This window comes from Arachis stenosperma, chromosome 9 (genome assembly GCF_014773155.1).
Source record: "Arachis stenosperma cultivar V10309 chromosome 9, arast.V10309.gnm1.PFL2, whole genome shotgun sequence".
NCBI lineage: Eukaryota > Viridiplantae > Streptophyta > Magnoliopsida > Fabales > Fabaceae > Arachis > Arachis stenosperma.
In genome coordinates, this window is record NC_080385.1 from 91,876,319 (window position 1) to 91,900,784 (window position 24,466).

The 24,466-nt window shown below is 43.1% G+C and overlaps 1 non-coding gene across 1 annotated transcript; it reads left to right on the forward strand.

Moving 5' to 3' along the window:
- The first annotated feature begins 20,082 nt into the window (after positions 1 to 20,082).
- Positions 20,083 to 20,190, forward strand: LOC130953372 (small nucleolar RNA R71). Its single transcript, XR_009075543.1, has one exon. It is a non-coding gene; the product is annotated as a small nucleolar RNA R71 (small nucleolar RNA).
- The last annotated feature ends 4,276 nt before the right edge of the window (positions 20,191 to 24,466 follow it).

Genomic DNA, 24,466 nt, shown 5'->3' on the forward strand with positions numbered 1-24,466 from the left:
ACAACCACCAACCGCTCTGCATATCAAGCTCGGGCCACTGACCCCCCACCTCGGGTCTCTCCAGACGACCGAGCTACACGTTTCAGGTAACCCTCGGAACATTGGCGCCGTTGCCGGGGACCTGGAAGTCATCCCCCTACCATGGCGGACGATCCTCTCAACAATGACCACGCAACATCTGAACAAGAGGACGAAATCGATACCGGAGAACGACCGGACAGCCCTCTATCACCACGCACTCCAGGAGGAAACAAACAAAATCGCCCAAAGACATCACTCCCAAACAAAGATCCACAAAATTCCGAAAAAGAAAAGAGCTCGGAAATTCTATAAGCAGTCCGGGCACAACAAAACCGACTGAAACAACTCGAAGAGGACATAAAGAAGCAGAAGGAAACCGAACAAGATCTGAGAAGGGAGGCTCGAAAGCGCAGAGAATTAGAAGAAAAACTGCGGAAAATAGAGGCCAACCTGAAAGACCGGACGGAACGCGGCACCACCACCGAGGGCAACCACGATCCCTTCACACAAGAGATCATGAAGGAGAAGGTACCGCGAAACTTCAAACCACCCGATATGGACCTCTACGACGGCACCACCGATCCAAGTCATCACCTCAGCAACTTCAGAAGCAGAATGTACCTAGTCGACGCCTCCGACGCGATTCGGTGCAAAGCCTTCCCCACCACTCTCACCAAGTCAGCCATGAAGTGGTTCGACAACCTGCCACCAAGATCGATCACCAGCTTCGAAGACCTAACCAAAAAATTCCTAACAAGATTCTCTATTCAAAAGGACAAGACAAAACATGCCCCCAGTCTACTCGGGATCAAACAAGGTAACCAAGAAACTCTCCGAGAATACATGGAGCGATTCAACAAAGCCTGCCTGGACATACAACACTTGCCCACTGAAGCAGCCATCATGGGACTAGCAAACGGCCTAAAAGAGGGACCGTTTAGCCAATCCCTATCCAAACGATACCCGACCTCCCTATACGAGGTGCAGGAGCGGGCAGAAAAATATATCAACATGGAGGAAACCTCCCGGCTAAGAGACTCTGCTAGGAAGGAATCAACCTACCCACCCCGAGATCGGGATCGGGAACAGAAGAAAAAAGAAGAACCCAACTCGGACAAGCCACGGAAGTACCACAACTACACCCCCCTCCGAGTCTCGCTGGTAGACGTCTACAGAGAAGTATGCCACACCGAAAAGATCCCACCGCCCCGACCGCTAAAGCACAAAAAAGCGGGGAGAGATCGGTCCGAATACTGTGAATATCACAGGCTCTACGGTCATTCTACTAACGACTGCTACGACCTAAAAAATGTTATAGAAAAGCTAGCCAGAGAAGGAAAACTCGACAGATACATAGCAGAGAAAGGAGAAGAGACCAGGAAGAGAAGGCGGGGAGACAACGAAGATCGGGCCGAACAAACCCCGCGAACCCCTGAAAGACATGTTCACATGATAAACGGAGGTTTTGCAGGCGGAGGAACATCTAAATCTTCGCGAAAAAGACACCTCAAAGAAGTCTATCACGTCCGAGAAGACAGTCCCCTGCCCGAATTACCTACTATCTCATTTACCCGAGAAGATGCTCAAGGGATAATTCCCGGACACGACGATCCAATGGTAATCACCATTATCCTAGCAAACGCCAACTTACATCGAACCCTGATTGACCAGGGAAGCTCAGCAGATATCCTGTTCAAAACGGCCTTCGACAAGCTCGGACTTGAAGAAAAAGAACTAAAGGCCTATCCCACCGACCTATTTGGACTAGGGGATACTCCGATCCATCCTTTAGGATACATCTCGCTACACACTACCTTTGGAAGAGGCGAGCAATCTAAAACATTAAGCATCGACTACATTATAGTCGACGTCACTTCAGCATACAATGCCCTCATCGGGCGACCAACCCTAAACAGATTGGCAGCTATAGTCTCGACCCCACACCTCTGTATGAAGTTCCCTACCGCAAAAGGAATCGCTACCCTAAAAGGCGACCAAAAACTAGCGCGGCGATGCTACAACGAAAGCCTGAGCCTAAAAGGGAAGGAGGTCAACACGATAGAACTCGGACGAGTTCAATCCCGAGAAGATCTTCGGCCACAACCAGAGGGAGAGACCGAAAAGGTCCAGATTGGGAACACACCTGAAAAAATAACAAACATAGGAGCAAACCTCGAAACGAGCCTAAAAGAGGAACTCATAACCCTCTTAAGGGAGAATTCCGACCTCTTCGCCTGGAAAGCCTCCGACATGCCAGGAATAAGCCCCGACCTGATGTGCCATAAGCTATCAGTTTACCCGGGATCCCGACCTGTCCAACAAAGGTGCCGAAAGCTCGGACCCGAGCGCATGCAAGCAATAGAAGAACAAGTACAAGCACTACTAGATGCAGGGTTCATTAGGGAAGTAAAATACCCCCTATGGCTCGCAAACGTGGTCCTGGTAAAAAAGCCCAACGGAAAATGGAGGATGTGCGTCGATTACACGGATCTCAACAAAGCCTGCCCCAAAGACCCATATCCACTACCAAACATCGACGCCTTAGTAGACGCAGCCTCAGGCTATAGATATCTCTCCTTCATGGACGCATACTCAGGATACAATCAAATCCCGATGTACGGACCCGACCAAGAAAAGACCTCGTTCATAACCCCAAAGGCAAACTACTGCTACGTAGTAATGCCCTTCGGGCTGAAGAACGCAGGGGCAACCTACCAGAGGCTAATGAACAAAGTGTTCTCAGAGCACATCGGACTACAGCTGGAGGTGTATGTCGACGACATGCTGGTAAAGACACAAGAAGACAGAAACTTGCTGACCGACCTCACCAGTATCTTCGGCACCCTCAGAAAACACAACATGAGACTCAACCCGACAAAGTGCACCTTCGCCGCAGAAGCCGGAAAGTTCTTAGGCTTCATGCTGACTCAAAGGGGCATCGAAGCAAACCCGGACAAATGCCAAGCGATACTCAATATGAAGAGCCCGACGTGTGTCAAAGAAGTACAACAACTGAATGGAAGGCTAGCCGCCCTATCAAGATTCTTGGCAGGATCAGCAATAAAGTCACTACCTCTCTACTCACTCCTAAAGAAAGGGAAACCCTTCTCATGGACCCCGGAGTGCGAGAAAGCCTTTCAAGAATTCAAGGAATTCCTTGGGCAGCCACCAATCCTAACCCGACCTTTAAAAGGAGAAGAACTCGTACTATACCTCTCGGTCGGAAATCGAGCAGTCGCCTCAGCGTTAATACGAGAAAATGACCAAGGACAACACCCCATATACTTTGTAAGCAAGGCACTACAAGGGGCCGAATTAAACTATCAGAAGATAGAAAAATTCGCCTACGCCCTAGTATTCACAGCTCGGAGACTCCGTCCCTACTTTCAAGCCCATACCATCAAAGTTCGGACAAACCAACCCATGAGACACATCCTCCAAAAAACAGACCTGGCAGGACGAATACTGCAATGGGCGGTGGAACTGTCCGAGTTCGACCTCCACTATGAAACCCGGACTGCCATAAAATCTCAGTATCTAGCCGACTTCATCGCAGAATACACTGAGACCCCTGGAACCCCACTCTCATGGAACCTATATGTCGACGGGTCCTCAAACAAAACTGGAAGCGGAGCCGGGGTTATACTCGAAAGCGACCAAGGAACGCGGATAGAACTGTCCCTAAAATTCGAGTTCCAGGCTTCGAACAACCAAGCCGAATACGAGGCCCTACTAGCAGGTCTAAAGCTAGCCGAAGAGGTCGGAGCCCAGAAAGTCACGATCTTCAGCGACTCCCAGGTCGTCACATCACAAGTAAATGGAAGCTACCAGGCCAAAGACCCAAATATGAAAAAATACCTGGACCAAACACAGGCACAATTACGCCACTTTTCAGAGATACAGATTCAGCACATACCTCGGGAACAAAACGCCCGGGCAGACGCCCTCTCAAAACTTGCCAGCACCAAGCCCGGAGGCAACAACAGAAGTCTCCTCCAGGAAACCTTACAATCCCCCTCCGTGCTAAGAGAGGAAGAAACGCTAAATATATCCAACCAACAGCAAGGATGGATGACCCCCATACTCAACTACCTGAAGTCAGGAACTCTCCCCGCCGAAAGAAAGGAAGCTAAAAGACTCATGAAAGACGCCCAGAATTATACACTAATTCACGACGTATTATACAGAAAGGGATTCTCAAAACCCCTCCTTAGGTGCGTCCCGACCTCAGAAACAAAAAGCGTCCTCGAAGAAGTCCACGGAGGCATGTGTGGAAACCACCTCGGAGCTCGGGCATTATCCAAGAAAGTAGTCCGAGCCGGGTTCTACTGGCCGACCTTGCAAAGAGACGCAACGGAATTTGTGAAAATATGCCCCCCTGCCAAAAACACGCCAATTTTCACAAGGCACCACCCGAAGACCTTATCAGCATCACCGCACCATGGCCCTTCGCAAAATGGGGACTTGACCTACTCGGCCCGTTTCCCCAAGGACCGGGGCAAGTCAAATACCTCATAGTAGGGGTCGACTACTTCACAAAATGGATCGAAGCTGAACCCTTAGCCACCATCACGGCTCAGAAAAGCCGCAAATTCCTATACAAAAACATCGTCACAAGGTTCGGAGTCCCCTACTCCATCACAACAGACAATGGAACACAGTTCACGGATACAAGTTTTCAGAACTTGGTGGCCGAACTAAAAATCAAACAGCAATTCACCTCAGTCGAGCACCCACAAGCCAATGGACAAGCAGAGGCTGCAAATAAAGTCATCTTGGCCGGGTTTAAAACGAAGACTACAAGAAGCCAAAGGGGCATGGGCCGAGGAGCTTCCCCAGGTGCTATGGGCATATCGGACAACTCCACACTCTACAACGGGAGAATCGCCATTCCGACTAGCTTATGGGATGGAGGCAATGATTCCTATCGAAATAGATGAGGGGTCACCTAGAACCATCTTCTACAACGAAAAAGGTAACCCGCAGGCACAAAGGGAGGAACTCGACCTCCTCCCCGAGGTCCGAGAAAGAGCTCGGATCCGAGAAGAAGCCTTAAAACGGCGAACGGCCCTCAGATACAATCAGAAGGTAATAAAACGAAGCTTCTCCATTCACGACCTGATTCTAATCCGAAATGACATCGGAACACAAAAGTCAGGAGAAGGAAAGCTAGCTGCAAATTGGAAAGGGCCCTACAAAGTAACAGAAGTCTTAGGAACAGGCTATTACAAAGTATCTGACCTAGAAGGCAATGAGTTGCCCAGGGCCTGGCACGCCTGTAATCTAAGACGATACTACAGCTAGAAAAAGATAACCCGAGGTGTACTCTTTTTCCCTACAAGGGTTTTTTAATGAGACACCCGGTCAAGTAAGGCACCCGACCTAGTCAAGGGTAAACACTCTGTAAATATTCTTTCTTTTTTAAACACTAATCAAATTTTTCTATTCTCTTTTCTCCTTCCTCGCGATGAAATAAATCCTGAAAAGTACCCCGCCAAGGCGCATTAATTTATGCTCGACAAAACGCAAAAAATCATTGCCAAGAGACCACACAAGGTCGGCAAAGATAAAGCGACGAGGTTCAAATTAATGTGAGAAGTTATAAAAGCAACTCTGAAAAGGCTCAAAAAGCCAAATAAAAGAGATTACAAAAATAACTTAAAAGGCCGACCCACGACAAGGTCGGACCCAACGAAGGGAAGTACTCGACCACTCCACCCGAAGTCCGAGAAAAAGCCCGGATCCGAGAAAGAAGCCTTAAAACGGCAAAAACAATGATTTCGAAAACGCTTACTAAAAAGTTGCTATACAAAAACAACTAAAAAGTACGAGCGATAAAACGAAATCAAAAGGAAAAAACAAAGTTTCAAAGAAAAAGCGCTAGCTAAAAAGTTGTTATCCAAAAACAACTAAAAAAGCATAAAGCGGAGCAAAAAGTCAAAACGCGAACAAAACACCGCATAATAAGCTAAAAAGTTACTACAAGTAGCTAAAAGCGAAAAGGTGTCCAAAGCGTCCACAGAAACCCTCCAAAAACAAAAGAGCCCACAGGCCGGGCAAAAAACCAAAGATAAAAGGATTACAGAGAATCAAGGTCCTTTCCGGACTCCACATTAACAGAAGGCTGCGGAGGAAACATAGAGATCGGGACAGCATCGACGGCACCGTCATCTCGGTTTAAAACCTCCACACCAGATCCATCCCCGGCCAAAGGTGAAGTCAGGTTCGCAACCAGAACTTTGGGGTCGGACACCGGAACCTCATCCTCGTTGGGAGCAGGAACAATCTTTCCCTCCACAACAACGTTATCCGTACTAAATAAGCTCAGATCCAGGTCAGGAGCAAGAACCCGGACCTGAGCCTTCAAATTTTCAAACATAGCATCCATACCCTTAGCCACATGACCTTCTAGCTCGTAAAAATCATCCTGAGCAGATTGTAATCTCTCCTTTGTCTCCACGAGCTCGGCATATGTCCGAGTATAATTCTCCGTCGCCGCCTTCGCCATCTCCTCAGAAGCTTTCGCTGCCGCCACAGCCGCGGTAGCTTTAGCTTTCTCCTTCTCCAGAGACGCCTCCAGCTCAGTAATCCTAGCAGCCTTCAGTTCACTAATCCTCTCGAACTCAGACTGAGTCTTCTCAAGTCGGGAGCTGGTCGCACCAAGGGGGGATTTCTTAAACTCCCGGGCAATAGCGGCATGAAGACTAGCCATCCGGACACAACTCCGCGCCATATACTGAAAATGATGCTCCATAGACACATCATCAGTAGAAATAAAGGTCTGAGGGAGAATGTGCTGTTCAATCCAACCAAAAGCATCAAAATCCTTGTCCTTAAAACCCGCAAGCTCTTGAGAGGTCTTCTGTTTCTTGGGAAGAGGACCCGAGGACGAAGGCGTGGAAGAGTGACCGGGTCCAGAGGTCGGAGGATCTTGATTTATAGCTCGGAATTGGGGAGTCGGAATAGCCTTCGACCGAGTAGTGACACCCACGGTAATCTTCTTCGGAGAAGATCGGGCAGAAGCCTCAGCCTCAATATTCCGAGCAGCCACGGACTTCTTCGTCCGACGAAGGAACTTCATAGAATCCGTCTGAGAAGACATCTCTGCAAAATTAAAAGAAAAAGGATCACCAAAAACAGAAATTCCACCAAAACAAAAAAGCAAAAATACTCTCGGAAGGTCGGGAACTACCTAACTCGGAACGGAGAAGGCTTGGATCCCCCAACATTTTCTTCGTGTCCAAGTGAGGTGCCCGACCCCATAAACTGCTTACCACACCCACAAAGGCCTGCTCCACCTCATCTAGACTCTCAAGGGTATACTTAGTAGACACTACTTTCTCCTGCCAACAAAGAGGAAAAGAAGGCTCCCCACTCTCATCCAAAAAGAAAGGTCGGACGTCTCCAATAGCCCGGACCTTGAAATAGAAGTTCTTAAAATCATGAAAGGACTCATCATACAGAGTGCAAAACTTCCTTCCCTGGTTAGCCCTAAAAGAAACCCAAGATACCTTCCCTCCACCCGACCCTGGCTTTGTCAACACAAACAAGTAGGAAAAAAGAGAAATAGAGGGAGCAACGCCCAAGAACTGACACAAAAGTTGAAACAGCTTTAAAAACGCCCAAGAATTTGGATGGAGCTGCGTAGGAGCAAGATTACAAGACCATAACACCTCAGACTCCAGATCGGTGAAAGGAAGTCGGACACTCAGCTTAGAGAAAAAACAATCATAAGCATAAAAGAAGAGCTTCTCGGAACTATCTAGGGGCGGGAAGCACACTCTCTCCTCAGAATCGGGGGCTACTAGTTCATAATCCCTCTCAGACTCTCTATTTTCACATATGCTACAATGTCTACGGAACCTAGCTAAATACTCAGAATCTACCACAGAAGGGACTTTTAGAGGAAGAGGGTCTACCCAATCAAGACCACATGGAATTTTAGTCGACATCGCTTGAAGAACCTTTCGAGACATAAAATTCTTACCTACAAAGAAGAATACAACAGCAAGCAAAAATCACATAAAGAAGACAGCGAAAACCCATTCAGCAAAGCAAGAAACAAAAACCCACGAAGTAAATGCGGCAACCCGGAACAAAACATACCAGAGAACAAAAAGAGCCCCCCCATATACAAACAACAAGCAATGGCGGCGCCTCTTTTCGGGGCAACCCAGGCATAAAGAAAAAGAAACAAACAAGAGCCACACAAAGAACAGAAGCACATGTACACAAGAAAAGAGAAACATGGGAACAAACCTGGAAGAAAGAAACGAGGACGACAAGCTCCGAAACAAGGAGAACGACGGCACAGAGGAAATCCCAGAAAGACACACGGAGAGATTCGGGGAAGTAGAGCAAAGAGAAAGAAGAAGCAATGCTCGAAAAGGTAGTAGAAAAACAAAAACGCAGAAAAAGAAGAAAAGGGGCAAATAAATAAAGCCTTCACAAAACCCGAACGGAAATCGAGGAGAAACGGTAAAATGCAATAAATGCAGGAACGGCCATTTTTGAATTTTAAAAAACTACTATGCCCGAGCTCGACCTTCCAAAAAAGGACGAACTCGGGCAGGGGCACTGTTCATACCCTGACCGGGCTCCTCCAACTCGGAGAATCCATAAAAGGTCCGACCTCGTCCTAAGGCTCACGCCTCAAGGTCGGACCTCGGACAATAAAGCAAGGAAGGCCCATCAAAAGGAACGCTGCCCAAAGCCTAAAGGCCGAAAAGGCCTAGAAAAGGCGGTTCCACAAAGATAGAGATAAAACTCCCAAAAAGATAAGATAAGATAAGAATATCTTATCTAGGGAAGATCACGGCCAACTACTATAAATACACTGGAGCACCCAGGTATGGCATTCATTCACATTCTACACATATCTGCTTGGACCCATGCTAACTTAAGCATCGGAGTGTCATTGCAGGTACAACCACCAACCGCTCTGCATATCAAGCTCGGGCCACTGACCCCCCACCTCGGGTCTCTCCAGACGACCGAGCTACACGTTTCAGGTAACCCTCGGAACAGCTTACTAGCCAGCCAAGCTTTTGTAAAAGCTCCGGTCCAAAATACTAGACATGGCCAATGGCCAGCCAAGCTTTAGAATACATAGTTCAAGCATGTGAAGAGGAAGCCTCAGTCCAAAAGAATTTAGACATGGCTTTACAGCCAGCCAGGCTTCAACATATTTCATGAAGCTCCAGAATGCATAGTAAAAAAAAAATTTTGAATAATTTTTGAAAAAAGGGAGAAGATTTTGAAAAGATTTTCGGAAAAAAAAATTTTTTTTAAATAAAAATTACCTAATCTGAGCAACAAGATGAACCGTCAGTTGTCCATACTCGAACAATCCCCGGCAACGGCGCCAAAAACTTGGTGTTGTTGCCGGATCAACTTTGTGCTGTGGTTGCACGTAATTGTAATTCAAATAATCCCTGGCAACGGCGCCAAAAACTTGGTGGACGAAATTGTGATCACATCAATGTAGTATTCTTTGTTGTTGTATGGAATCCTTATTATGGCACTTATGTGTGGACACAACTCCGTTCAACTAACCAGCAAGTGTACTGGGTCGTCCAAGTAATACCTTACGTGAGTAAGGGTCGATCCCACAGAGATTGTTGGTATGAAGCAAGCTATGGTCATCTTGTAAATCCCAGTCAGGAGGATAAAATTATGGAATTTAGAAAATCAAATATGATTAATAAAAATAAACAGAAAATAAAATGGATAGAGATACTTATGTAAATCAATAGTGGAAATTTCAGATAGGCGTATGGAGATGTTGTGCTCCTCTTGAATCTCTACTTTCTTATTACATTCATCCAATCCTTCTTACTCCTTTCCATGGCAAGCTGTATGTAGGGCATCACCGTTGTCAATGGCTACATCCCATCCTCTCAGTGAAAACGTTCCTATGCTCTGTCACAGCACGGCTAATCATCTGTCGGTTCTCAATCAGGTTGGAATAGAATCCCTTGATTCTTTTGCGTTTGTCATCACGCCCAGCCTTCAGGAGTTTGAAGCTCGTCACAGTCATTCAATCCCAGAATCCTACTCGGAATACCACAGACAAGGTTTAGACTTTCCAGATCCTCATGAATGCCGCCATCTATCTAGCTTATACCACGAAGATTCTGTTGAGGAATCTAAGAGATATGCGCCCGGCCTAAGGTAGAACGGAAGTGGTTGTCAGTCACGCGCGTTCATGGGTGAGAATGATGATGAGTGTCACGGATCATCACATTCATCAAGTTGAAGTGCAACGTATATCTTGGAATAACAATAAAAGAGAATTGAATAGAAAGTAATAGTAATTGTATTGAAACTTGAGGTACAGCAGAGCTCCACACCCTTAATCTATGGTATGCAGAAACTCCACCGTTGAAAATACATAAGTGAAAGGTTCAGGCATGGCCGAATGGCCAGCCCCCAAAACGTGATCACAGGATTCAAAATACAATCCAGGATGAGATTATGATAGTAAAAAGTTCTATTTATAATAAACTAGCTCCTAGGGTTTACATGAGTAAGTAATTGATGCATAAATCCACTTCCGGGGCCCACTTGGTGTATGTTTGGGCTGATCTTGATCTATTCACGAGCTGAGACTTTTATTGGAGTTGAACTCCAAGTTATAACGTGTTTTGGGCGTTCAACTCCGGATCATGACGTGTTTCTGGCGTTTAACTCCAGACAGCAGCATGTACTTGGCGTTCAACGCCAAGTTACGTCGTCAATTTCCGAATAAAGTATGAACTATTATATATTGCTGGAAAGCTCTGGATGTCTTCTTTCCTACGCCATTGAGAGCGCGCCATTTAAAGTTCTGTAGCTCCAGAAAATCCATTTTGAGTGCAGGGAGGTCAGATTCCAACAGCATCAGCAGTCCTTTTGTCAGCCTTTTTTCAGAGTTTTGCTCAAGTCCCTCAATTTCAGCCAGAAATTACCTGAAATCACAGAAAAACACACAAACTCATAGTAAAGTCCAGAAATGTGAATTTAACATAAAAACTAATGAAAACATCCCTGAAAGTAGCTTAAACTTACTAAAAACTACCTAAAAACAATGCCAAAAAGCGTATAAATTATATGCTCATCATAGGTATTTCTCGGCTTCCCGCTGATATTCGACCTCTTTTTCGAGTTGTTTTAGGCGATCCTGAAGTGCTTCCATGGGTCCCGTGCTTGGGGAGTCCTTGTCTTTGTTAGGTTGAGAAGTATTGTTTAGTGCAAGCTCCATATTCTTATGTGGTGTTCTGTTCTCTATATCGGAGTTGTAGTCATTGTCCAGGTTGTTCGCCATGATGGTGGGATGACTTCCAGGTCCCCGGCAATGGCGCCAATGTTCCGAGGGTTACCTGAAACTGTAGGTCGATCTCGGATGAGATCTTCTGTACTGATCAGAGCTGTTGTGTTTGACTTGATGATGGTGGCCGGAGCCGCCGTGTCCGACTTGTTAGACTTAGTGGTGGTGCTGATCCTTTTGTCACCGGAGGATGGGGGTACCTGCAAGGGACTCCGATGCTTAAGTTAGCAAGGGTATTAAGCAGGTTTTTAGTAGAATCAGAGTATGATTTATACATGGGTGCTCTAGTGTATTTATAATGGTGTAGAATGATCTTTCTTTGGATTAAGATAGTTATCTCATCTTATCTTGGAGTGAAGTTATCTTATCTTTAAGGAACCACCCTTATCTTTCTAGGCTTTGAGCTGCCTTTAGATTTGGGTCGTGTTCCTCTGTTTGGGCCTTCTTAGGCCTCTGTAGTGGTTTGGCCAACCTCTTTTATGAAGAAGTTGGTGATCCTGATCTGAACAGGTCGGTCGACTTTGTCTTCGGTCATCCCGGGTCGTACAGCTCGACCCAGGGTATGAACTCTCCCGAATGGTGTGGTTGAGAGAATTGTGAAGGATAGAGCTCCAATTCTAATGCAAGTGATTTTCCTTCCGAGGCTCACACAAGCATTCAACTGAATTAAACCCCTTCCGGAGTGAATAATTCACAATCAAAACAGAAGATATCCTATAGCTACCCAAGCGGATTGAGAAGAAGAAGAATTTCATTGATTCCTTATTATTACAATAGAGCTCCTCCCCCCTAATGTATTTGGGATTTAGTTCATCATTGCTCAAGTAAAAACTAGAAAACAGAAAATTGCAGAGAAATACAGAACAGAAAATACAAATGAAATTGAGTGCAGAGTTTCCCAATTTGGGTCCCAGACTACCCAGCCTTCCAGATCTCCTTTCTAAATCAAATTCTCCTCTATTTATACACTTTCCAATTCAGTCTTCAAGTCCTTGGATTGGACTTTTTGGCCTCTGTTGAAGCAAGCTAGAATAGGTCTTAGTGATGTTGAAGAGGGGTGTTTGGCAATCAATCTTCATGATTTGGATGGGTGCTCAATTACATTGGAGCTGGTGTCAACGTTGGTTCTCGACGTTTACAAGAAAACGTTGAGTCAAACATTGCCTTGAAAAAAATTTTGAAAAGAATGAGCATTGCTTCCAACGTTTGACTCAACGTTGGTGCACCAATGTTTGTCCATCCACGCGTGCGCATTGCCCACCCGTACGCATCAAAACAGCATTTTGCGCGTGTGCGTCGCTCATGCGTTTGTGAGTCTGGCAAAATTTTGCATCCATGCGTACGCGTCATAGATGCGTGCGCGTCGATGCAAGTTTTCCAACTCGAATTTTGGGCTTCTCATCGAGAACGTTGGAGGTAGCATTTGAGGCAACGTTCTCTTGGTCACGCGTACGCGTGACCTACGTGTACGCGTCGAATGGGATTTTTGCCATTTTGCACGTGCGCGTAGCTCATGCGTATGCGAGAATTACACTTCCACGCGTATGCGTCAGCCAAAATTTTTCAGCTCCATTGAAAATTTTCAAGGACGTTGGAGGTAACGTTAGTTCACCAACGTTCCCTCCAACGTTGGCACCCAAATTTATAATAACGTTGCCAGTAACGTTGGTGGACCAACGTTGGCCACCAACGTTACATACCCCCTTCTCCTCCAACTTTTGAGGTAACGTTGGTGAGAAAACTTGGGCCACCAACGTTACTTCCTCTTCTTCTTCCTCTGCTTCTTTCTTGCTTTTTTCTTCCTTCTTTTCCACCTATTATCAATCAAAAAATTGCATCAAAGTTTGCTATAATCACAAGGTGTTTGCATCACTCATAACATCAAGTAAAATTTGCATAAAACCTTATGAAAAAGAATATAAACAACCATGTTTAATTGAATCGAGGGATGCATGAAATTCCAATCTAATTACTTACTTATTGCTCAAGAAAGTGCATGAAACCTAATGAAAACAAGTGAAAAATGCTTGTGAAACTAGCCTAAGATGACTTGTCATCACAACACAAAACTTAAATCTTGCATGTCCCAGGGCAAGCAGCAAAACATGAGAAAAATGAATGAGAACAGAGAAGCATATTTGTCCTTATTTGAAAGCACTCAGTCTAGGTTCATGGGGTTTTATGCAGGATCTATTTGAAGCTCTACTTTTTTTGGTTTCCATGTTTGAGATGTCCCTTTAAGTGTTAACTACAGTGCTGCTATGAAACCTTGTTATTCCCTGATCCTTGATGTTTGATTTTTGTTTTTCTTTTGATGAGAAACTTATATTTTATTTGCAGCTAAGTGTTCAGTATTTGAGGCAGTTTTTTAAGTAAGTTTTAAGTCAACACTCCCGATCCAGTTGGCTCAAGGTGTTGGGTGATGAAGCACCCCTCAGACCTACTAACTCAAGCCTCTCCTCAACACATACACACCACAGACACTTGGCTCACAATTCAATTTTAGAGACATTGATGCCTGGTGCACGAAATTGTTATCATCAATGGCGCCATCAACATGGTACGCTCATTGCAATCTCAACTCTTCATCACAACTCCGCACAACTAACCAGCAAGTGCACTGGGTCGTCCAAGTAATAAACCTTACGCGAGTAAGGGTCGATCCCACGGAGATTGTTGGTATGAAGCAAGCTATGGTCACCTTGTAAATCTTAGTCAGGCAAACTCAAATGGATATGGTGATATACGAATAAAACATAAAGATAAAGATAGAGATACTTATGTAATTCATTGGTAGGAACTTCAGATAAGCGTATGAAGATGCCTTCCCTTCCGTCTCTCTGCTTTCCTACTGTCTTCTTCCAATCCTTCTTACTCCTTTCCATGGCAAGCTTATGCAAGGGTTTCACCGTTGTCAGTGGCTACCTCCCATCCTCTCATTGGAAATGTTCAACGCACCCTGTCACGGCACGGCTATCCATCTGTCGGTTCTCAATCAGGCCGGAATAGAATCCAGTGATTCTTTTGCGTCTGTCACTAACGCCCCGCCCTCAGGATTTTGAAGCACGTCACAGTCATTCAATCATTGAATCCTACTCAGAATACCACAGACAAGGTTAAACCTTCCGGATTCTCTTGAATGCCGCCATCAGTTCTAGCCTATACCACGAAGATTCCGGTTAAAGAATCCAAGAGATATTCACCCAATCGAAGGTAGAACGGAGGTGGTTGTCAGTCACACGTTCATAGGTGAGAATGATGATGAGTGTCACGGATCATCACATTCATCAAGTTGAAGAACAAGTGATAACTTAGAACAAGAACAAGCGGAATTGAATAGAAGAACAATAGTAATTGCATTAATACTCGAGGTACAGCAGAGCTCCACACCTTAATCTATGGTGTGTAGAAACTCCACTGTTGAAAATACATAAGAACAAGGTCTAGGCATGGCCGAATGGCCAGCCTCCCAATGATCTAAGATAGCATAAAATGAAGATAGCTACCCAGATATCTCAATACAATAGTAAAAGGTCCTACTTATAGAAAACTAGTAGCCTAGGGTGTACAGAGATGAGTAAATGACATAAAAATCCACTTCCGGGCCCACTTGGTGTGTGCTTGGGCTGAGCAATGAAGCATTTTCGTGTAGAGACTCTTCCTGGAGTTAAACGCCAGCTTTTATGCCAGTTTGGGCGTTTAACTCCCATTTTGGTGCCAGTTCCGGCGTTTAACGCTGGAATTTCTGAGGGTGACTTTGAACGCCGGTTTGGGCCATCAAATCTTGGACAAAGTATGGACTATCATATATTGCTGGAAAGCCCAGGATGTCTATTTTCCAACGCCGTTGAGAGCGCGCCAATTAGGCTTCTGTAGCTTCAGAAAATCCACTTCGAGTGCAGGGAGGTCAGAATCCAACAGCATCTGCAGTCCTTTTCAGTCTCTGAATCAGATTTTTGCTCAGATCCCTCAATTTCAGCCAGAAAATACCTGAAATCACAGAAAAACACACAAACTCATAGTAAAGTCCAGAAAAGTGAATTTTAGCTAAAAACTAATAAAAATATACTAAAAACTAACTAGATCATACTAAAAACATACTAAAAACAATGCCAAAAAGCGTACAAATTATCCGCTCATCACAACACCAAACTTAAATTGTTGCTTGTCCTCAAGCAACTGAAAATCAAATAGGATAAAAAGAAGAGAATATGCAATGAATTCCAAAAACATCTATGAAGATCAGTATTAATTAGATGAGCGGGGCTTTTAGCTTTTTGCCTCTGAACAGTTTTGGCATCTCACTCTATCCTTTGAAATTCAGAATGATTGGCTTCTATAGGAACTCAGAATCCAGATAGTGTTATTGATTATCCTAGTTAAGTATGATGATTCTTGAACACAGCTACTTTATGAGGCTTGGCCGTGGCCCAAAGCACTTTGTCTTCCAGTATTACCACCGGATACATACATGCCACAGACACATAATTGGGTGAACCTTTTCAGATTGTGACTCAGTTTTGCTAGAGTCCCCAATTAGAGGTGTCCAGGGTTCTTAAGCACACTCTTTTTGCCTTGGATCACAACTTTATTATTTTTCTTTTTCTTTTTCTCTTTCTTTTCTTTTTCTTTTTTTTTTTTTCATTTTTCTCTCTTTTTTTTTGAATATTCACTGCTTTTTCTTGCTTCAAGAATCATTTTTATGATCTTTCAGATCCTCAGTAACATGTCTCCTTTTTCATCATTCTTTCAAGAGCCAACCATTCATGAACAAATTCAAAAGACATATGCACTGTTTAAGCATACATTCAGAAAACAAAAGTATTGCCACCACATCAAAATAATTAGTCTGTTATAAAATTCAAAATTCATGCAATTCTTCTCTTTTTCAATTAAGAACATTTTTCATTCAAGAAAGGTGATGGATTCATAGGACATTCATAACTTTAAGGCATAGACACTAAGACACTAATGATCATAAGACACAAACATAGATAAATATAAGCATTAAATTCGAAAAACAGGAAAATAAAGAACAAAGAAATTAAAGAAAGGGTCCACCTTAGTGATGGCGGCTTGTTCTTCCTCTTGAAGATCTTATGGAGTGCTTGAGCTCCTAAATGTCTCTTCCTTGCCTTTGTTGTTCCTTTCTCATGATTATTTGATCTTCTCTAATTTCATGGAGGATGATGGAATGTTCTTGGTGCTCCACCCTTAGTTGTCCCATGTTGGAACTCAATTCTCCTAGGAAGGTGTTGATTTGCTCCCAATAGTTTTGTGGAGGAAAGTGCATCCCTTGAGGTATCTCAGGGATTTCATGATGAGTGGGATCTCTTGTTTGCTCCATCCTTTTCTTAGTGATGGGCTTATCCTCATCAATGAGGATGTCTCCCTCTATGTCAATTCCAACTGAATAACAGAGGTGACAAATAAGATGAGGAAAGGCTAACCTTGCCAAGGTAGAGGACTTGTCCGCCACCTTATAAAGTTCTTGGGCAATAACCTCATGAACTTCTACTTCCTCTCCAATCATGATGCTATGAATCATGATGGCCCGGTCTATAGTAACTTCGAACTGGTTGCTAGTGGGAATGATTGAGCGTTGGATAAACTCCAACCATCCCCTAGCCACGGGCTTGAGGTCATGCCTTCTTAGTTGAACCGGCTTCCCTCTTGAATATCTCTTCCATTGAGTGCCCTTTTCACAAATGTCTATGAGGACTTGGTCCAACCTTTGATCAAAGTTGACCCTTCTAGTGTAAGGGTGTTCATCTCCTTGCATCATGGGCAAGTTGAATGCCAACCTTACATTTTTCGGACTAAAATCTAAGCATTTCCCCCGAACCATTGTAAGCCAATTCTTTGGGTTCAGGTTCACACTTTGATCATGGCTCTTGGTGATCCATGCATTAGCATAGAACTCTTGAACCATTAAAATTCTGACTTGTTGAATGAGGTTGGTAAGAACTTCCCAACCTCTTCTTCGAATCTTATGTCGGATCTCCGGATATTCCCTCTTTTTGAGTTTGAAATGGACCTCGGGGATCACCTTCTTCATGGCCACAACTTCATAGAAGTGGTCTTGATGCACCCTTGAGATGAATCTCTCCATCTCCCATGACTCGGAGGTGGAGGCTTTTGCCTTCCCTTACCTCTTTCTAGAGGTTTCTCCAGCCTTGGATGCCATAAATGGTTATGGAAAAACAAAAAGCAATGCTTTTACCACACCAAACTTAAAAGGTTTGCTCGTCCTTGAGCAAAAGAAGAAAGAAGAGAGTAGAAGAAGAAGAAATGAAGGAGATGGAGATGGCTTTATGGTTCGGCCAAAGGGGGAGAAGTAGTGTTCAGGGTGTGTGAAAATGAAGGAGTGAAGATGGGTTTATATAGGGGTGGAGAGAGGGGTAGGGTTCGGCTATGGGAGGGTGGGTTTTGGGAAGGAAAGTGGTTTGAATTTGAATGGTGAGGTAGGTGGGGTTTTATGAAGGATGGGTGTGAGTGGTGAAGAGAATAGTGGGATTTGATAGGTAAAGGGTTTTTGGGGAAGAGGTGTTGAGGTGATTGGTGAATGGGTGAAGAAGAGAGAGAGTGATGGGGTAGGTGAGGATCCTGTGGGGTTCACAGATCCTGAGGTGTCAAGGAAAAGTCATCCCTGCATCAAGTGGCGAGCAAAAATGCTCTTCATGCCAATTCTGGCGTTAAACGCCGGGCTGGTGCCCATTTCTGGCATTTAACGCCAACTTCTTGCACTTTCCTGGCGTTTAACGCTAGTCTGGTGCCCCTTTCTGGCGTTAAATGCCCAGAATGGTGCCAGACTGGGCGTTAAACGCCCATTTGCTGCCCTTACTGGTGTTTAAACGCCAGCAAGGTCTTCCTCCAAGGTGTGCTATTTTTCTTTCTTTTTTTATTCTGTTTTTGCTTTTTCAATTGATTTTGTGACTTCTCATGATCATCAACCTACAGAAAACATAAAATAACAAAGGAAAATAGATTAAATATAACATTGGGTTGCCTCCCAACAAGCGCTTCTTTAATGTCAGTAGCTTGACAGAGGGCTCTCATGGAGCCTCAAAGATACTCAGAGCAATGTTGGAACCTCCCAACACCAAACTTAGAGTTTGAATGTGGGGTTCAACACCAAACATAGAATTTGGTTGTGGCCTCCCAACACCAAACTTAGAGTTTGACTGTGGGGGCTCTGTTTGACTCTGTTTTTAGAGAAGCTCTTCATGCTTCCTCTCCATGGTGACAGAGGGGTATCCTTGAGCCTTAAACACAAAGGATTTTTCATTCATTTGAATAATCAATTCTCCTCTGTCCACATCAATCACAGCCTTTGCTGTGGCTAGGAAGGGTCTGCCAAGGATGATGGATTCATCCATGCACTTCCCAGTCTCTAGCACTATGAAATCAGCAGGGATGTAATGGTCTTCAATCTTTACCAAAACATCCTCTACAAGTCCATAAGCTTATTTTCTTGAATTGTCTGCCATCTCTAGTGAGATTCTTGTAGCTTGTACCTCAAAGATCCCTAGCTTCTCCATTACAGAGAGAGGCATGAGGTTTACACTTGACCATAGGTCACACAGAGGCTTCTTAAAGGTCATGGTGCCTATGGTACAAGGTATTGAAAACTTCCCAGGATCCTGTCTCTTTTGAGGTAATCTCTGCCTAGTCAAGTCATCCAGTTCTTTGGTGAGCAAAGGGGGTTCATCCTCCCAAGTCTCATTACCAAATAACTTGTCATTTAGCTTCATGATTGCTCCAAGGTATTTAGCAACTTGCTCTTCAGTGACATACTCATCCTCTTCAGAGGAAGAATACTCATCAGAGCTCATGAATGGCAAAAGTAAATCCAATGGAATCTCTATGGTCTCAATGTGAGCCTCAGATTCCCATGGTTCCTCATTAGGGAACTCATTGGAGGCCAGTGGATGTCCATTGAGGTCTTCCTCAGTGGCGTTCACTGCCTTTTCCTCCTCTCCTAGTTCGGCCATGTTGAGGACCTTGCACTCTCCTTTTGGATTCTCTTCTGTATTGCTTGGAAGATTACTAGGAGGAAGTTCAGTAACTTTCTTACTCAGCTGTCCCACTTGTGCCTCCAAATTCCTAATGGAGGACCTTGTTTCAGTCATGAAACTTTGAGTGGTTTTAATTAGATCAGAGACCATGGTTGCTAAGTCAGAATGGTTCTGCTTAGAATTTTCTGTCTGTTGCTGAGAAGATGATGGAAAAGGCTTGCCATTGCTAAACCTGTTTCTTCCACCATTATTGTTGTTGAAACCTTGTTGAGGTCTCTATTGATCCTTCCATGAGAGATTTGGATGATTTCTCCATGAAGAATTATAGGTGTTTTCATAAGGTTCTCCCATGTAATTCACCTCTTCCATTGAAGGGTTCTCAGGATCATAAGCTTTTTCTTCAGATGAAGCGTCCTTAGTACTTCCTGGTGCATTTTGCATTCCAGACAGACTTTGAGAAATCAAATTGACTTGCTGAGTCAATATTTAGTTCTGAGCCAATATGGCATTTAGAGTATCAATCTCAAGAACTCCCTTCTTCTGATTCGTCCCATTGTTCACAGGATTCCTTTCAGAAGTGTACATGAATTGGTTATTTGCAACCATTTCAATGAGCTCTTGAGCTTCTGTAGGCATCTTCTTCAGATGAAGAGATCCTCCAGCAGAGCTATCCAAAGACATCTTGGACAGTTCAGACAGACCATCATAGAAAATACCTATGATGCTCCATTCAGAAAGCATGTCAGAGGGACACTTTCTGATCAATTGTTTGTATCTTTCCCAAGCTTCATAGAGGGATTCACCTTCCTTCTGTCTGAAGGTTTGGACTTCCACTCCAAGCTTACTCAATTTTTGAGGTGGAAAGAACTTTGCCAAGAAGGCATTAACTAGCTTTTCCCAAGAGTTCAGGCTTTCTTTAGGTTGTGAGTCCAACCATATCCTAGCTCTGTCTCTTACAGCAAAAGGGAATAGCATAAGTCTGTAGACTTCAGGGTCAACCCCATTAGTCTTGACAGTGTCACAGATTTGCAAGAATTCAGCTAAAAACTGATGAGGATCTTCCAATGGAAGTCCATGGAACTTGCAATTCTGTTGCATTAGAGAAACTAATTGAGGCTTAAGCTCAAAGTTGTTTGCTCCAATGGCAGGGATAGAGATGCTTCTCCCATAGAAGTCGGGAGTAGGTGTAGTAAAGTCACCCAGCACCTTCCTTGCATTGTTGGCATTGTTGTTGTTTTCGGCTGCCATAGGTTCTTCTTCTTTAAATATTTCTGTTAGGTCCTCTACAGAGAGTTGTGCCTTAGCTTCTCTTAGCTTTCGCTTCAAGGTCCTTTCAGGTTTAGGATTAGCCTCAACAAAAATGCTTTTGTCTTTGCTTCTGCTCATATGAAAGAGAAGAGAACAAGAAAATATGGAATCCTCTATGTCACAGTATAGAGATTCCTTGAGGTGTCAGAGGAAAAGAAAAATAGAAGGAAGAAGTAGAAGAATTCGAACTTATCAAGAGAGATGGAGTTCAAATTGTTCATTGAGGAATAGTGTTAGTCCATCAATAGAAGGATGTGAGAAGAGGGGAAGAAATTTTCGAAAATTAAGTAAAAGATTTTAAAAACATTTTGAAAAATACTAATTGATTTTCGAAAACTAAGAGTGGAAAAGAGATCAAGTGATTTTTGAAAAAGATTTTAAAATTAGAAATCAAAAAGATATGATTGAAAACTATTTTGAAAAAGATATGATTAAGAAGATATGATTGAAAAGTTATGGTTTTAAAAAGATGTGATTGAGAAGTTATGATTTGAAAAATAATTTAAAAAGATTTGATTTTAAAAATTAATGACTAGGCTAACAAGAAAAGATATGATTCAAACATTAAACCTTTCTCAACAGAAAAGGCAACATACTTGAAATGTTGAATCAAATCATTAATTGATAGCAAGTATTTTGGAAAATGGAAAGAAATTGATTTTGAAAAAGATTTGATTGAAAAGATATGATTTGAAAAAGATTTGATTTTGAAAAATTTTGAAAACTTGAAAAAAATTTGAGTTAAAAAAAACAAAATCTTCCCTCTTGTGCCATCCTGGCGTTAAACGCCCAGAATGGTATCCATTCTGGCGTTTAACGCCCAAAGCTCTACCCTTTTGGGCGTTGAACGCCCAGCCAGGCACCCTGGCTGGCGTTTAAACGCCAGTTTTCCTTCCTCACTGGGCGTTTTGAACACCCAGCCTTTTTCTGTGTAATTCCTTTGCTGTATGTTATGAATCTTCAATTCCCTGTATTATTGACTTGAAAAGACACAAATTAAAAATATTTTTTTATATTTTTAATAATGAGGAATAATCAAAATGCAACTAAAATCAAATAAACAATGCATGCTAGACACCAAACTTAGAAGTTTGTATACTACTGACACTAACAAAATGAGAATGCATATGAAAAACAACAAAACACTCAAGTCAAGAGAATTTAAAGATCAGAGCAAGGAAATCATCAAGAACAACTTGAAGATCACTTAAGACACATGAATGAATGCAAGAAGAACAGAGACATGCAATTGACACCAAACTTAACATGAGACACTAGACTCAACAAGAAACATACAATATTTTTGGTTTTTATGATTTTGTAATTTTTTTGGATTTTTCGAAAATTAAGTGGAAAAGAAAAGAAAATAAAGATATCAAAATTCTTAATGAGAATTCCAGGAATCATGCAATGTTAGTCTAAAGCTTTAGTCTAAAGAAATTAGACATGGTTAGCCAAGCTTCAGCAGGACATTGCATTCAAGAGCTAAATTGATGAAAATCAATCAGCTTGGGTGATGATAAGAACATCACCTTGAAACACTAGAATTCATTCTTAAGAACTCTGAAAAATACCTAATCTAAGCAACAAGATGAACCGTCAGTTGTCCATACTCGAAACAATCCCCGGCAACGGCGCCAAAAACTTGGTGCACGAAATTGTGATCATCAATGGCGCTATCAACATGGTACGCTCAATTGCAATCTTAACTCTTTATCACAACTTCGCACAACAAACCAGCAAGTGCACTGGGTCGTCCAAGTAATAAACCTTACGCGAGTAAGGGTCGATCCCACGGAGATTGTTGGTATGAAGCAAGCTATGGTCACCTTGTAAATCTCAGTCAGGCAGATTCAAATGGTTATGGATGATATATGAATAAAACACAAAACAAGGATAGAGATACTTATGTAATTCATTGGTGAGAATTTCAGATAAGCGCATGGAGATGCTTTGTCCCTTCCATCTCTCTGCTTTCCTACTATCTTCATCCAATCCTTCTTACTCCTTTCCATGGCAAGCTGTAAGTTGGGCATCACCGTTGTCAGTGGCTACAATCCCGTCCTCTCAGTGAAAATGTTCAACGCATCTTGTCACGGCACGGCTAATCATCTGTCGGTTCTCAATCAGGTTGGAGTAGAATCCATTGATTCTTTTGCGTCTGTCACTAACGCCCAGCCTTCAGGAGTTTGAAGCTCGTCACAGTCATTCAATCATTGAATCATACTCAGAATACCACAGACAAGGTTTAGACCTTCCGAATTCTCTTGAATGCCGCCATCAATTTTAGCTTATACCACGAAGATTCCGATTAAGGAATCCAAGAGATAAATATTCAAGCCTTGTTTGCTTGTAGAACGGGAGTGGTTGTCAGGCACGCGTTCATAAGTGAGAATGATGATGAGCGTCACATAATCATCACATTCATCAAGTTCTTGAGTGCGAATGAATATCTTGGAATAAGAACAAGCTGAATTGAATAGAAAAACAATAGTAATTGCATTAATACTCGAGGTACAGCAGAGCTCCACACCTTAATCTATGGTGTGTAGAAACTCCACCATTGAAAATACATAAGAACAAGGTCTAGGCATGGCCGTGAGGCCAGCCCCCAATGATCTAAGAACTAAACGTCCAAAGATGATCCTAAGATCGAAAATAATCCAAAGATCAAAAATGATCCAAAGATCAAAAATGATCCAAAGATCGAAAATGATCCAAAGATCGAAAATTACAATAGTAAAAGGTCCTATTTGTAGAGAACTAGTAGCCTAGGGTTTACAAAGATGAGTAAATGACATAAAAATCCACTTCTGGGCCCACTGGGTGTGTGCTTGGGCTGAGCATTGAAGCTTTCATGTGTAGAGACTTTTCTTGGAGTTAAACGCCAGCTTTTGTGCCAGTTTGGGCGTTTAACTCCCATTCTTGTGCCAGTTCCGGCGTTTAACGCTGGGCATTCTTGAGCTGATTTGGAACGCCGGTTTGGGCCATCAAATCTTGGGCAAAGTATGGACTATTATACATTGCTGGAAAGCCCAGGATGTCTACTTTCCAACGCCATTGAGAGCGCGCCAATTTGGCTTCTGTAGCTCTAGAAAATCCACTTCGAGTGCAGGGAGGTCAGAATCCAACAGCATCTGCAGTCCTTTTCAGCCTCTGAATCAGATTTTTGCTCAGGTCCCTCAATTTCAGCCAGAAAATACCTAAAATCACAGAAAAACACACAAACTCATAGTAAAGTCCAGAAAAGTGAATTTTAACTAAAAACTAATAAAAATATACTAAAAACTAACTAAAACATACTAAAAACATACTAAAAATAATGCCAAAAAGCGTATAAATTATCCGCTCATCACCGTGTGACATGCGCCACGTGCAAAAAATGCAGAAAATGTTGGGGGCGATTTCTTGGCCCTATTTTGGCACTCAAGTAAGGCGCAACTCTCTGCAGAGTTATGAGCGGATCCAGTGAAGCCAAGTGGTCTCCACGTTACAAGGCACGGATTATTTAATTGATTCTGATTTAAATTTAAATTTAAAATTAGGAAAAGATATTATTTTAATTTTAGGAATTATATTTTAAATTAATTAGGATTTGATATTGTTCATACCCAGGATCGAGCCATCCGACCCGGGATGTTTAGCGACAGAACAATTGACTTTTTCAGGTACGACTATCCGACCTCTTCTTAAAGAGCTCGACCAAATTGCCAGGAAAGCCCAATAATGGGCCTAAATAGAGGATGTTCATACCCTGGGTCGAGCTGTCTAACCTGGGATGTTCTACAGACAAAGCGACCGACCTCTTCAG